Genomic DNA, 15,343 nt, shown 5'->3' with positions numbered 1-15,343 from the left:
GGCATTTATTGTGTTTGTCTTTTTCCTGTTGTCCTACTATTTTCAAAGATTGAGGGGAATTATTCATATTAACATGGTAATTAGAGCTCCTTTTTAGAACGGCTGTAAATCTGGTACCCCGTATCACCCTAGAGTACCAGGGTGAGGTGAGGGCTGTGAAGATTTGGGGGGAAAGAGATGACTTTTATTGGACAATATATAAAGAAGTTATATTCATTGACCCATCCCTGTTTAGTCACAGGGTCCTAGTTAGAATATGCACTACAACTACTATGTTTGTTGATATGCTGTTTTGAAAGAGTGGACCATAAACACTTCTTAAGGACTTAGAAAACATTGATACAGTTTAGTGTTTGAAGAAGAGAGAAATTGTTTGTGAGAAAAAAACTTTTGAAAAGAAGAAACTACAGGGATTTAAAAAAAATCAAAATCAACTCTCCTTATGGGATTGTTAATAATTTTTTTATCATCAGTTTGAGAAAGACTATACCAAAAGCATCAGTAGCACCATAAATGATGTTAGGTCAGGTTTAAATGTGCTAATATGAAAAAATGTCTAAGAAATACTATGTCAAAAGATAAACACAAAAAAAGATACAAATTATGGAATATAATAGTGCCTGACCCTTTTAAAGAACACTGAGTTTTATGATTTATAGTTGACTACAAGGATTTCCATTATAAAATACAAAGTTGTGTTGTATATTTTATGCATACATCCTTACCTACATGTGCAAATATACACTTAGACTAATTCCCAGGAGTAGACTTGCAAAGTTCTGAGTGTATTGTATTTTTCATTTGAGAAATAATTAACCTTTTTCTAAAATTAAAAAAAATAGATACATAATTTTGTGTTGATAAGGCTGGTGCATTGAGTCAAATTTAATTTTGCAGGTTACAAACCTACCTATCCAAAGAAGCCTCCAGTTTCAAACTATCCAGGTTCAGTAACTCTTTATCCTTCGTATATTGTTAAGAACTTTATAAGGTGATGGGTACAAAATCATGTCTTGCTTAATTTGCATTTCTTTAATTATCAGTGAGATTGAACTTTTTCTTATCTACATTTACTTATTATATTCTTTCTTACTTTTTCTATTAGGTTTCTTAAATATTTTTCTTGTTGATTTGAACTTATAAATTAAAGCCCTTTTAAGATGAAGTGAACTTTTTTCCTATGTTTATATTTTAGCCTTATATTCACTAGTCGGTTTTTTTTTATGATTTTTGTACTGTACTATTAGATGTAGGTTGCTTTTTATAAAGTTTTGTTACATGAGTGGTACACAAATATAATTTTGTAAATTTTCAAACATTGCAAAAGTATGCAGAGTGAAATTAGATCTTTCTCTAGCCTATTACCTGAGTTAATCACTATTAATAGTTTAGAGTGTCTCTATATATTTCTGTAGATCAAAATCCTTATATGTGTAATTATACATTTATTTTGGTGGTTTTTTCCTCTCTTTTTCTTATACAGAAATGTTTTTAAGTGCCAGCACCATTTTAATTCCAACCAGTAATGCACAAAGTTTCCAATTTCTCAACCTCTTTGCCAACATATATTGATTTCTGGGTTTTGATAATAATTATTATAATTTATGTTAGTTAATTGACTTGAAGCAATATCTCATTGTGGCTTTTATTTGCATTTCCCTAAGTTAGTGATGTTGAGCATCGTTTCATGTGAAGATATACAAATTGCCAAGAAGCCATTTCTCTTTGGAGAAATGTTTATTCAATCCCTTGCCTATTTGTAAAATGTGTTGTTGTTGTTGTTGTTGAGTTTTAGGAGTTTGTTACATATTTTGGATATTAATCCCTTATAAGGTAGTTGTAAAACTTCACTGTTTTGGATGTGGATATCCAGTTTTCCAAAAATTGTTTGTTGAAAAGACTGCCCTTCCCACTGAGTGTTCTTTGTACCCTTGTGAGCGATCATTTGTCCATACAAGTGAGGGTTTATTTATGGATTCTAATTTAGAGCATTGGTCCGTGTGTATGTCTTTCTGCTAGTAGCATTCTGCTTGATTATTGTAGCTTTTTAGTAAGTTTTGAAATCAGGAAGTGTAAGTCCTCTCAACTCTGTTCTTCTTTTTCAAGATTTTCTTGGCTATTGTTAGCCCCTTGAGATTCCATATGAAGTAAATTGTATTTTTCTATGTAAAGTGCATTTTCAAGATGGTGATAAGACATATAATTAATCTGTAAATTACTTTGTGTCATATTAACATCTTAACAATATGAACACAGGATGTCTTTCCATTTATGTCTTCTTCCCTTTTTTTCAATGTTTTTATAATTTTTGTGGACAAGTTTTTCAACCTTCTTGGTTCAATGTATTTCTGAGAATTTTTTGATGCTATGAAATGAAATTGTTTGCTTAATTCCCCATTTGGATTGTTCATTATTAGTGTATAGAAAGATAACTTATTTTTGTGTGTTGATTTTGTATCTGTTAACTTTGCTGAATTTATATATTAGTTCTAATAGTTGTGTGGGAGTGTTTCTGTGCATGTGTGTGTGATCTTTTTAGAGATTTTTATGTAAAAGATCATGTCATCTATAAACAGACATTATTTTATTACTTCTTTCCCATTTGGATATTTTTTATTTTTATTTCTTAGCAAATTATTCTGACCCAAACTTCCAATATTATGTTGAATAGAAGTGGAGTGGCAGAATTATGCAGCCTGTCTTATTCCTGACATTAAGTGAAAAAAATTTTAATATTTCAACATTGAGTTTGACATTAGCCATGAGTTTTTCTATCCATGGCCTGTGTGTTGAGGAGTCTTTCTATTCCAGAGTAATCTCTAAATCATTTTTAAGTACTCCTCTTTTAATTTTAAGTAGAATCACATTGAATTCCAGGCTAATTTTGAATATACACTGATGAATAGTTTGTTTGCCGTACCACAGAATTAGTGACAAGGAACATCAGTGGACAGGAGGAAGAATGTCATTGAATATAAATTTATAATATTTTACGATGCAGCTTTTAATGAGAGACATTAATATAATGTATAAGGAATATTAAATTATAATTATAAATTATAATTGTGAATGTGTAGATCTTCAAGACATATTTAGTCTTTTTTTTTAACCTAGTTCCATTTTTTTCTAGGATATCCCAATCCCAAAGAATTACTGTCATGTGAAGACTTTGAGGAATTAGGTATTATTTTAATTATTAACAACCCCACATTATGAGACCTTAGAGTTAGTTCTACATGGAAATATCATGTTCCAATCATTTGTAGGTAGGGAAGAAACAATGTGTCACAATTAGTAATAATTGACATTTATAGTTATTTTAGTAGTGCAGATACCATGACAAATGTAAGTGGCAATTTGCATAGATGCACATAGGCAATTTTCTTTAATCTAGTGAATTCTAACCATCTTAGTAACCTGTACTAACTACCCTGACATGGTCGCTAGAGCACAAAACAGTGAAAAATGAGGTTCCTGTTAAGAGTTTCACAGGGTGGATCCTAACCCTGAAAACTGTTTACAAGGATTCTGTGATCAAAATGATTTGGTTGCACTAGCAGTCATGCCAAAATTATATTGATAAACCTTTTTTTTGCTGTAGTGTTTAGATGATCTGATCAAAATCAAAGCATAGTTGCTCTTTAGGACCCATACATGCTCAATGTCTTCAGCACTGTTCATTTTTTTCTCAGATGTAGGAAGCTTTGCTGTGTTTATCCTAACAGTAAGTAAGTATCCCAAATTTTTATATCATTTAAATCATAATGTAGTATAAAGAAATGCATTATTTTCTCAATGATTTTTCATTTGCTATAGTTTTAATAGCTTGAAATTAAGTAAAAACAGTCTAGGAAAACCCGACCTTTTATGATACAGCACCACCGTGCTGGTGATGGTACATGCTTTTTTATTCTGTATATCCACTTGGTAATAAGCAGTAAAAAATAAATTTTTTTTTCAAGATGAGTAGTCATGTGAGTCTGTTTCTTGAATATGCTTTTGATTATTTCCTAAATTAAACAAGGAGTTGGACCTACTCTAAACTGTTTTAGTGACTTCCAGGGAATTGGATTTAGATACTGAAGGGTCAAGATGGAATATCAATGCTTAAATAAAATAACATTTTCTGACCACGGAAATGTAGCTAACATTTATTTCTGCTGCTAGGTTTGGAATCTTGGTAATTAGTTAGTGACATGTCATTTGTTTCCTGTTTTCTTTCAGTTGTTGCCATTTTACTAGTTTTGGCCTGCCTGTACAGATGTCTTCAAAGAAGGAAGCAGCAGGAGAAGGAGAAGAAAGAAGAGGAGGAGAAAGAGAAGAAAGAGAAGGAAGAGAAGGAGGAGAAAGAGAAGGAGGAGAAGGAGAAGAAAGAGAAGGAGGAGAAGGAGAAGAAAGAGAAAGAGCAGAAACGGTAAACTGCAGTGCATTTTCTCTTAGTCTAACCTTTTTACTCTTGACATACTTTTGCGCAGTTATTATTTGTAGTCCATGTTGCATGCTGTGTGGGTTTTTTTTTATGTTCCTGCATGAGGATGCTGTCTGAATTGCATTTCATTACTGAAAATATTTTTAGCTACTTTTCATATCATTGCAACAGGAGAAATTTATGCAGAGTTTCTTCAACTATTACAACTGCAAGAAACATTTCAGTGGCATTTGATGTTTAAGTTCTGCAGTAAACCATGGACTATTATGAGGCCTTCACTACTCTAAGTGTACCCTACTTCCTAGATTGGGCTAGTAGCCAAGATTAAAGTTTAAGTGGTTCATGGTAGAAACTTTAACATTTGTATTCACTTGCATTTTATGATGAAAATCTCCATTTGTCTGCACAGCTTAGGTAGTAGTAAGAAGCTATGTAGCCACAATTCGGTTTCATTTCATTTAGAGTTGTTATCTATATAAGTTAAGCTGTGGAATTAAAAGCAACATTATTTGATTTCCCTTTTATGTTCTCTTAATTTACTAAGCGGCAGTAAAACTGATGGGGCTAAAGTTACTGAAAGGGTAATATTTACAAGACATCTCTTTAATTATATCCTTCTCTTTATCTGTAAAAATGAAAAAAAGTCAGGGGGCTAAGAATAGAAAAAAAGAAGAAAAATTCATATCTACTAAGGAAAACCGAGATGTTAAACATAAAACTTAAATTTTAATGAAATAATTTACAATTTAATGAAAGACTTAAATCAAAGGCAATAAACATAATGAACATAGACACAAAAGTCCCCCAAAAATGTCACTAATTAAGGAAATTGAGAAAGATACAAATAAATAGAAAGATATTTCATGTTCATGGATTGGAAGAATTCACATTGTTAAAATGCCCATACTACGCAAAGTAATCTACAGATTCAACGCAACCCCCATCAAAATTCCAATGGCATTTTTCACAGAAACAGAACAAGCAATTTTAAAAAATCTGTATAGAAGCACAAAAGACCCTAAATAGCCAAAGCACCCTTAAACTGTAAACATCATGCTTGCTGGTGTCAAACTATATTATAATGCTCAAGTAATCAGAACCATATGATATTGACATAAAAGCACACACATAGATCAATGGAACAGAATACGGAGCCCAGAAATAAACCTACATGTATAAAGTCAGTTAATTTATGACAAAGGAGGCAAGAATATATGAAGAAAGAACAGTCTCTTCAACAAATGGTGTTTGGAACTGGACAGCTACGTGCAAAAGAATGAAAATGGACCACCATCTTACACTATATACAAAATTGACTCAAAATCTGTTGAAGACTTGAGAGTAAGACCTGAAATCATAAAACTCCTAGAAGAAAACATAAGCAGAAACTCATTGATATCCATCTTGGCAATTATTATTATTATTATTATTATTATTATTATTATTATTATCATTATATTATTATTATTATTATTATTATTATTTTGGATTTGGCACCAAAAGCAAAGGCAAGAAAATCAAAAAGAAACCAGTAGCACTACGTCAAACTAAAAAAGCTTCCTCATAGCGAAGTAAACCATCAACAAAATAAAAGGGCAATCTACTGAATGGAAGAAAATAATGGCAAACTATGTATTTGATAAAAGGTGAATATTCCAAAATATGTGACCACTCATACAACTCAATGGTAGAATATCAAACAATTTAATTAACAATGGGCAGAGGATTTAAATGGACATTTTCCGGAGAAGACATACAGATATCCAACAGGTACATGAAAAGATGTTCAACATTACTAATCATCAGGGAAGCGTGATTCAAAACCTCAATATGATATCACTCCACAGTATTAAGTTTCCTCAAAATATCAAAACTAGAACAATCATGCAATCCAGCAGTTCCACTTCTGGGTATTTATCCAAAGGAAATGAAAACACTAACTTGAAAAGATATCTTCACTCCCATTTTCATTGCATCATTATTTATAATAGCCTAAGTATGGAGACAACGCAAGTGTCCATAGTGTGGAGAGAAGGGGACCCTCCCACACAGCTGGTGGGAATGTAGTTTGGTGCAGCCATTATGGAAGAGTATGGAAATTCCCCAAAAAACTAAAAATAGACTTACCATATGATCTTACAATCCCACTTCTGGGAATATATATCTGGAGGGAACTCTAATTTGAAATGATACATGCAACCCAATATTCATAGTAGCAGTATATACAATAGTCTAGACATGGAAGCAACCTAAATGTCCATCGACAGAGGATTGGATAAAGAAGTTGTGTATATTTATACAATGGAATACTACTCAACCATAAAAAAGAATAAGAACTTTGAATATAAACTCTTAGCAACTATCAAACATGAAATACAGTATTAATAACTATACTCACATGAGGCTGGCTGTGCCTTCAGTCCAACTCCCTCTCCACTTACATGCTTACAATAAATAAGTGGCAAAACTTACGTAAGTAGGACCCACGCCTGACAAAGCATCTTCTACCTGGGTGGGGAGAACGGCCTTGAAAGCCAGACTCAAGATGTCTCCAGGAGAAACATTCTGCTAAACAAGTTACTAGGGAAAACCAGCTGGAATGGGCATTTTAGGTAAAGAACTGTCAGCCTCCAGATGAACAAAGAAAAATAGTTTTGTGGGAGTGGTTACCTGGGGAGTGCATTTTGCTCCTCATGACCTACCCATGTGTACTGTGTAAAGTTAAGCATTCATGGGAGCACCAGAAACTACTTTTATGGAAAAGGGGTCCCAAGTCATTGTTTTTGTGTGTTGACACTGAACTCCATCTTCTAGCACTTTCTCATTTGGGGGCTGGAGTCAGAGCAACCTGCTGGCAGAATCCATGCCTTACTCACTTTATTGGAAATTCCTAGGTTGGAGCCTGGGACACGTAGATGCATCAAAAGTTGTTCAGTTTGTTACATCTGACCCAAAGTGGTTATGCCAACAGGTCTACATTTACCTTAGTGGAGAAGTGATAAAACAATTCAGGGTCCTAACTATTCCCGCCGCCACATCCTGGGGACATGTGACTCTTCAGACAACAGCCTGAAATAGTGCTGCGGCTGCAGGGTTGAGGGGGGTCCCATTCACTGGGGAGCTTAACCAGCAGTGCTTTACCCGTCCCACCCTCACTGCACCGGGCAGGGCAGGCATCTGGGAAGACTGGCAGGATGTGGACTCAGACAGGCTTCCCAGGTGGCTGAGATGCCACCACTTATGAAGAAGCACTGGCGTAAAATAAAAGTCCCACAGGTGCTCAGAGGTGGCCACACATCTCCTGTGCAAAAAGCTCAGTCAAGGGGACATAGAGTCCCCAAGTTTACTCCCCTGTGAAGTCGACTTTGGCTACTCTCTGAATACCTTTACAGAACTGATTCGCTTTGACTTCAAGGGTTGATAGAAACTAAGAACCAAAGTAGGGCTCCTGCATCTCCTGTTGCACCTAAATTCGTCAGTGTTCCTCCCTCTAAGAGCTGCGCGAGCACAGGTTCAGTTAAGCCCACATTCCTGAAGGAGCGCTGACCACGGAGGTGCCGGGGCTGCAGCCCACTGGGCACCCAGGTCCATTTCCTCATCAGCAAGTAGCCTCTTTCCCCCGGGTCTGCAGCCCTGCTCTATTCTGTGATCTCTTCTCATTCTGTTTCGTGGCTCAGAGAATTCATTCTCGTCTTAAAGGGCTACATTTTAAAACCTGTCTGCTGTAACCTACTTGATATTTTCTGTGAAGTAGGTAAGTCTGCACAGCACATTAACTTTTCAAGATCTCACTTCTCATTATCATGCAATTATGAATGGAAAATTTAACATGAAAAAAGTCATGATAAATTGAATACAGTAATACGTTTATTAAGGTTAGGATGCATGGACAGACTATTCTTAACAGAGGATAATTTAACAGCAACCAATTTACAGAATTGATAGTACTACCACATTTCAGCAAACTGAGGACATCAGGAAACTTATAGTTATTTGCTTTGAAAAATCCATTAAATGATCCATTACCTGTGCATAACGTATCACAAATGCAGCTAAGGAAGTTCATAGGAAAAGCGTGATCCCCTCCCCTCTCTCTGCCCATGCATCTTCCAGGAAGCCACAGGCTGTTGCTCACCACACTTGGCATGAGACCTCGAGGCTGCTACTTTTCCCCCTACATCATAACCGATTTCAAATGGTGCTAGACAAAATCAGACTCTGAACACCAGGAGAAATCAGTCAGCCTGTGTACGAGATGGGTCAAGTGGTGCTCCGGGGGGTCCTGCACCTTGGCGGTGCAGGTGGCAAGTCTGACTTCAGCTACACAGCACCTGCAGCTGAACATTCCAGGGCATCTAGGAGCAGGCAGACGGCGCTGATGTGGAGAGACAGTCCTCCCGGGACACATACCTCCCCCTTCCCTACTGCAATCCAGTACCCAACCCAGCATTGCCCAGTCATGCGCTCAAAGCCCTGCCAAAGCCCCACCAGGTTACTGCTGGTGGCTGCTGCTACCTGTCCTCAGAAAGATAACAACGCCTGGCCCTGCTCAATCCACCGAGTTCACTTTGGACACAACCCAGTCCCTGCACTGCTGCCTCCACAACCCAACACACTCAAGAGTGACTTTGCTTTTCGAGTTCATTCTTTTTTGAGCCAGCTCAGGCGGCAGGAGGAGGAGAGCCGGTCCCACAAGCGGCAGCTCCTCTGCAGTTGGCCCTTGGCTGTGCTGCAATTCTCACTCCTAAAACATTGATTTCAAATGGTGCTAGATACAAAGATGAAAAAATCTAAGCCGCCATGTGAAACCAGCTTCCAGAAAAGGATCTCACTGAGGAAAGAAGGGAGTTTTGATCGAAAGACCAGCTTCTGCCCCGAGCAGAAATGTCTTCTTGCAGTTCCACTTGTGATGGGACATATTATAAAGACTCATTAGAAAGGCAGGGAGGAGACTTACATTATGCTCAGGGAACATGAGACTCACAGCTCATGCTTCACACAGATGAGAGCAATACAAAACTTATGAATTCTAGGTTAATTCTGTTTAATTTCACAACCATTCTCTACAAATTACTATGCATATGATAAAACAGCTGGAAGTACTTAAATGCATTAATATCTATGTTAGTACTGCTTTGCATTTATAGAATATGTGAAGTATTTTGCAATATTATCTAACTTCATCAGGAAACTGATCCTAAACCAGTTGAAAAATTTGTCTCCAAGCACATGACTAGTGAAAAATGTAGATCCCAGTCTAACTCCAAAGTCTGTGTTCCTGCCCCTCTGCTCACTGCCACCCACTCTGTAGCTGGACTACTGTTTCATTCTATTCTTGAACTTTTTTTTAAACCTTTTTTTAATTGAGTTATAGTCATTTTACAATGCTGTGTCAAATTTCAGTGTAGAGTACAATTTTTCAGTTATACATGAACATACTTATATTCATTGTCAGTTGTTTTTCGCTGTGAGCTACCACAAGATCTTGTATATATTTCCCTGTGCTATACAGTATAATCTTGTTTATCTATTCTACATATGCCTGTCAGTATCTAATATTTTGAAATCCCAGTCTGTCCCTTCCCACCCTCCGCCCCCTTGGCAACCACAAGTTTGTATTCTATGAGTCTGTTTCTGTTTTGTATTTATGTTCTTCTTCTTCTTCTTCTTCTTTTTTTTTTTTAGATCCCAATATGAGCGATCTCATATGGTATTTTTCTTTCCCTTTCTGGCTTACTTCACTTAGAATGACATTCTCCAGGGACATCTATGTTGCTGCAGATGGCGTTATGCTATTGGTTTTTATGGCTGAATAGTATTCCATTGTATAAATATACCACTATGTCTATTTCCTTGATTGTGCTTTCAGGGGATTTCTCTTGATCTTTTAATTGGGAGTGGTTCCTCTGCTTCTTCATATTGCTCATATCTCTCTGGCACTGTGGCTGAAGGAGTATCAGTTATCTAGTCCTCCTGGAGACGGTTGCTCTTAATGATTTTATCAAGAGGTCTTTGTGTATTCGCCCTTTTCACGTACTCAGCTTGCTGTTTCCAGAGGCCCTCTGCTGGCACCCTTGTCTGTGCTGCTCCCAGTGGCTGTTGGCTAGCAGATCGTGCCCCCTCCCAGCACCATGGTCAGGTGCTGTGTTCCTGCCAGGAAGGTGGGGGGCCACCCACCCTCTCCTGGCACCAGTTGCTCCACTGCTCTATGCAGCTGCCTGCTCCATCTCGGGTCAGCAATCCATAGGCAGGCTCAGGAAGACCGCGGAACCACCCCGCCCCTGCTCTGTGCCAAATCTCAGCTCCTTGTTTGCCTTGGCAGTGCAAGTTCTCTGGGTGCCAGGGTGGAAAGATCCTATCTGCCTCAGGTTGTAACCAAGCCTCAGTCCTGCCCAGGAGGTGCAGAGCCCCCGGGTGTGGATTCAGGTCTCAGCCCCACTCCTGCCTGGGTGCTGTGCATGGGAGGAGATGGCAGCTGTGGCTTGCCCCACCTCTCTTCTCATGAGAAGTGCCAGTAATGGCAGCCCAGGTCTGAGGAGACAAAGGCTATGGCACCCCTACCCCCAGGGCACACCAACTGTGTTGCTTTGCTTTTTTCACAATTTATGGGGGCTGAGGTTGTTCTGCTCTGTATCCCCTCTCAGCCATGGCACGTAGCACCCTGCAGTCCCCTGGGGCTGCCTCAGTGCAGCCATTCCCGCCCTCCACCCAGCTCAGGCGGCTGGTCCTGGCCCCCAGCTGCCAGCTTGCATCTCGCGTTGGGTGTCACGGGGACACTTTGTGCCCGTTTAACTCAGTTCTGTTGGTCAAGGGGTGCTCGGGGCAGTTCTGAGCCTCAGAGGCTCCCGCTGTGTCCCGCTGGCCTCTCCATTGGAGGGGGGAGACCCAGTGAATGAGCACCAGTCCTCCTTTGCTGCTCCCTCCCCGCAGGATTGGTCCCACACTGTTTTGCTTTTTCTTCTTTCTTTTTCCTTTTCTCCTACCAGATTTTTGGTGTCTGTCTTTCAAAGAGGGCGATACTCTGTCAGAGTTTGGCAGGTGCTCTGGTTGGCTGAGTAGGTCCAGAGATGTGAGTTTTGGTTTATTTGTGGGAGAGGGTGAGCTACAAGCTTCCTTCTACTTCACCATCTTGCTTTTGCCCGGGAAGAGCCATCATTAATGGGATTGGTGCTCTTACAGAAGATGCTCTGGAGAGATTCCCTCACACTCTTCTACTACGTGAGGACACAATGAGAAGCCAAAGCCTGTGAACCAAGAAGCAGGTCCTCACTAGCTACCACCCCAGATCTGTCATGGCATGATCTTGTTCCTCCCAGCCTCCTAAACGGTTAGAAATAACCTTCTGTTTTCTATAAGCCATACAGTCCATGGTATATTCTTATGGCAGCTCAGACAGACTGACACACTCCCAAATGTCACTGGTTCTGCTCTGCTGGAGAATCCTAACCCAGGGCTTTTCTGAGTTTATTCCTACTTTTTATTGAATTTGCTAAACTTCTTGATTGTGTAGTGTTTTTCATCAAAATTGGAACGTTTTCTCCCATTATGCGCATATGGGTAAGCTTGATGGAATCCCCACTGGACTCTGTTCACTTATTTTTATTTTCTTTTTATCCCTCAGACTGGATAATTTCAATTGACCTATTCTTTTGACTCCTCAGTGCTTGTTTAACCCCTCTGGTGAACTTTGTTTTTTTTTTTTTCTCCCAGTTATCCTTTTCAACGCTAGGATTGCCATTTCATTTTTTAATATAATTTCCAGTTCTTCATTGGTATTCTCTATCTGGTAAGATATTATTCTTATATTTTCTTTAGTTCTTTAGACTTGGTTTCCTTTAGTTCTTTGAACATGTTTAAAATAACTGATTTAAAGTCTTTGTTTAGAAATCCCAATATATGCACAACTTGCTCCAGATAGCTTCTATTGATCTTTCTTGTGTATGGGACATACTTTCCTATTAATTTACATGTCTTATATTTTGTTGCTGTTGAAACCTGAATATTTTAAATATTCATGTAGCCAATCTGGATATCAGATTCCTCTCCCTCTAGAATTCATTATTGTTTTGTACCTGCCATTTTTCGTTGAGTGACTTTTCTGAACCAACTCCGTAAAGTGTGTATTCTTTGTCATGTGTGCCACTGAAGTCTCTGGTTAGCTTAGGGGTCAGCTAAAGAATGGACAGAGATTTCCTTGATGCATGAGACAGTGAGTTTCCAAGTTGTGCTAAGAGACTTGCTGTGTTTGTTGGGGCATAATTTCAATACTTGATCAGGCAGTTGACAATTCGGTCTTAGTCTCTACTTCATTTTTGTGCAGAGCTTCAGTACAGCCAAAGGTCAGTGTCTGGGGCTCTCCACATGCATGACCTTCTGGATACCCAACAATATGTTGGACCTTTCAAAGGGAGTCACTTTCCTCTAACTGTTTTTGAAAAAAATGCATGGGGAAAAGGCTTTTCACACTGGAAAAGCTCCATTTCGTGTCTTCATGAAGCCAACCTTGCAACTTTGTCTTTCAGGGAAATATCAGCCAGGTCAAATAATAATAATTTTCTGGGATGAAGCTGTGAAAGAGCTCCAGTGCCATTCTGTCCCCAATGGTCACTGCCTGGCTGCTGGTTTTCACCATGATTGCAAGTTATTGATTTTCAAAATTATAGTGAGCTGTTCGTGGGAGAAGGGAATAGGAAAAGGGCGCATTGAAATGATACACAGCTCACGGTTCTCAGTAAGTATCAGTTGAATTTTGTTCTTCAGATCGTTGTAAGCCTTTGATTGATTTCCAGAATTCTGAAAAAGTTAATTCTGAAGTTATTGCCAGGTTTTTTTTTCATGTTTTTCATTTTTGTGAAGGTAAGAATTTCTGGAGGTCCCTAATTGACTTTTTTTCATTGACCATACCCTATTGCTTTATAAAAACTAAACACCTGCCTTAGCTTTAATGTCAATAGACAGCTATCAACAGTGAAAAAATTGGCATTGTAAAAACAACTTTCTTTCAAAATTTATCTGGGGAATTTTATCATTTTATTCCCATATGTTAAAGACTAAAAAAAATCAGTACTTTCCAAATTATAATTACTTTCACATTTTTAAGATCTGATTCTCCCCATGGGCTGCATAACTTCAGTTTAAGGTGGGTTATGTTGGTGGCTATCATGATATAGAAATATTCACAAACTGATATTCTCAGGACCTTCAGTAAGACCAAAGAGATATTTCCTTCCTCAGGTAAAATGTCAAAAAAAAAAAATCACCCGCATAAAAAGCTATAACAGAATAAGGGAGATGTTTCAGCTAAAGAAGGGGCAACGTGTATCAAAAACAATCTGAAGATGAGTGACGAACAGTACCAGGAATCAGGCAGAATCTCATAGCGTTACAGATATAAAGACTACCCATACTTCAGCAAGAAGCCCTACAAACACACAGGATGATAGGAGTTCTGCTGTTTTTCCTTTTTAATAAATAAAGAAAATTCAATCACTGCTCATTGGTAGAAGCTTTATAGCTCTACTTTTGTTAGGGTGGGCTTCCTTTATTTTTCTCTCTCTCTCTTTTTTTTTTTTTGATCAAAAAATATGAACTTAGTAAAAGCCAATTTCATGTGCTGTTAATTTAATTCTCAACAATAAAACCTTACTTCCACTCATGGAAAGTGAAATTACCCTTTCTATACCCTTTTTTATCTGTCAATTAAATGCTGCTTTTTTCCCACCCCAAAATAAGCCCTGTATAGTATTTGGCCTATCTCCTCATCTCTTGGAAAAATTAAAAATAGGAAGTAATTCACAGCAGTAAGTCTACCAAATCCTGTCACTTAAAGTTGTTGGCATAATGATCCTGAGAGCTATCGCGTCAAGGTTTCACACCTCTGATGAGATGGTATTTTTTATGGAGATGTGTGGTGTTACTTTTGCATTTAATGGGGTATGTAGAAGCACGGCATTTTCTTGAGAATTATGTACAGTAAAAATACCTCCAGTGTTTTAATACGGGTTTAGGTGAGTTTATGTCATTGTCCCCCCATTTCCTCTAGCATTCTTGGCAGAAAAGTATCAAAAGGCTAAATTTGTAAAGTAGGGATCATTTACCTGGAATATATAAAAGGTAATAATACAGAGGAACAGTTTATTTCCTATTGTCTTAAATGCTAGCCAAATGATTTCAAAGTATGCTAACCAAGGATTTACACTGGCTTTGCCCACACTAAATAAACACTCATGTAATATTACCTTAGTACTTTTAATCAACTAGGATTTTTATTCTCCCCATAGGCTCTATATGCAGGGAAACATAGACACACAGTGTTCAAAACACAGATTAGGCTACAGAGCTGGTTTTTAGTAGATGTGTGTGTGTGTGTGTGTGTGTGTGTGTATGTGTGTAAATTTAAAATGTAGGTCTTTGAAAAGAGCAATTCAATCGGTAACTCTCCCCAGCCTACTTTGGAGAAAGAAAAAAAAAGAGAGAAAAAGAAAAATGTCAGACATAATGTAATTTGGAATGTAAAAAGTCAAAAAAGCCAAAGTTACGGAAGAGGATACATACCATTCTAGGCAATGACTTTGAAAACTAGAAAAGGTCAACAATTTTCTAGAAACCAAAAATAACAAAATTAACTTCAGAAAAGTAGGTAACTTTTATAGAACAATTGCCTTAGAAGAGATGGTGATGTTAATTTCAGGTCTGCCATTAAAATGGCCAAAGGCCACGTGGTTTCATTATAAACTCTTTCTAAGCTTTAATGAATGTACAATTCCAACAATATGTAGAATATTCCAGTGTTATAAAAAGGTGACTTTCTTACCAAGTCATTTTATTAAGAGTGTACTATTTTAATCCAAATATATAGCAAAAGTAAAACCCTGAAGCAAACAAAAAATCTGTAGAACAATCTTAATTATAAGC

The 15,343-nt window shown here is 37.8% G+C and overlaps 1 pseudogene; it reads left to right on the top strand.

Annotated features, from left to right (window-relative positions):
* LOC140688918 (membrane cofactor protein-like) overlaps positions 1-7,975 on the top strand; it is a 30,855-nt pseudogene extending 22,880 nt beyond the window's left edge.
* The last annotated feature ends 7,368 nt before the right edge of the window (positions 7,976-15,343 follow it).

Source organism: Vicugna pacos, chromosome 24 (genome assembly GCF_048564905.1).
Source record: "Vicugna pacos chromosome 24, VicPac4, whole genome shotgun sequence".
Classification (NCBI taxonomy): domain Eukaryota; kingdom Metazoa; phylum Chordata; class Mammalia; order Artiodactyla; family Camelidae; genus Vicugna; species Vicugna pacos.
This window is presented reverse-complemented; position numbering and strand designations above follow the sequence as displayed.